Source organism: Anabrus simplex, chromosome 4, assembly GCF_040414725.1.
Source record: "Anabrus simplex isolate iqAnaSimp1 chromosome 4, ASM4041472v1, whole genome shotgun sequence".
Classification (NCBI taxonomy): Eukaryota; Metazoa; Arthropoda; class Insecta; order Orthoptera; family Tettigoniidae; genus Anabrus; species Anabrus simplex.
In genome coordinates, this window is record NC_090268.1 from 296,755,977 (window position 1) to 296,756,599 (window position 623).

Below are 623 nucleotides of genomic sequence, written 5' to 3' on the forward strand. Positions count from 1 at the left end.
TCATGTCAGAGGATCTAGAAGGTCGAGCGGATATCATGTTAGAAGACGACGAGCTCAAGATCGCCAAAGAGCTAAGAACCCAAGGTTCCTTCCCGACATGTGGAACAACTGTGGCCTCGTGATTAGTGGCCAACAGAGAACTAACAATGTTGTGTAGGGATTGCATGATAATTCCAAATGTTGATGCCTGTTTACCATATCTCCACGCGGAAATTCAATCAGCTGTGTCATTGCGACGTAAAGCAACTTGTAAAAAAAGGAACATAGGCCTACTGAAGATTTTAGCATCCAGTCTGTGTAAGCGCGGAAACCTTTCTCTAGAAAATTAGAAGTCCTGAAGATTTTCGTACGATAGACGATATTTTTCTCGGATTTGTAGGTCACGTTATAGAGTTTCGGACCTTGCATTCGGTTGACGGAGAGGAAGGGGCTGCAACTGCTATGAGAAAGAGACAACGACGTAGCCATTGAGGTAAACTTACGAGGAAAAAGTGGTCCTAGGCAGTACGAGGGTCACGCTGCCCACTACCAGCCGGTTGTGCAGGCAAGTAGATGTAGCCAACCAAGAACATACTACTATTACTTCTACTACTACTAAACGTTTTCATTCCGTATCCCGATGG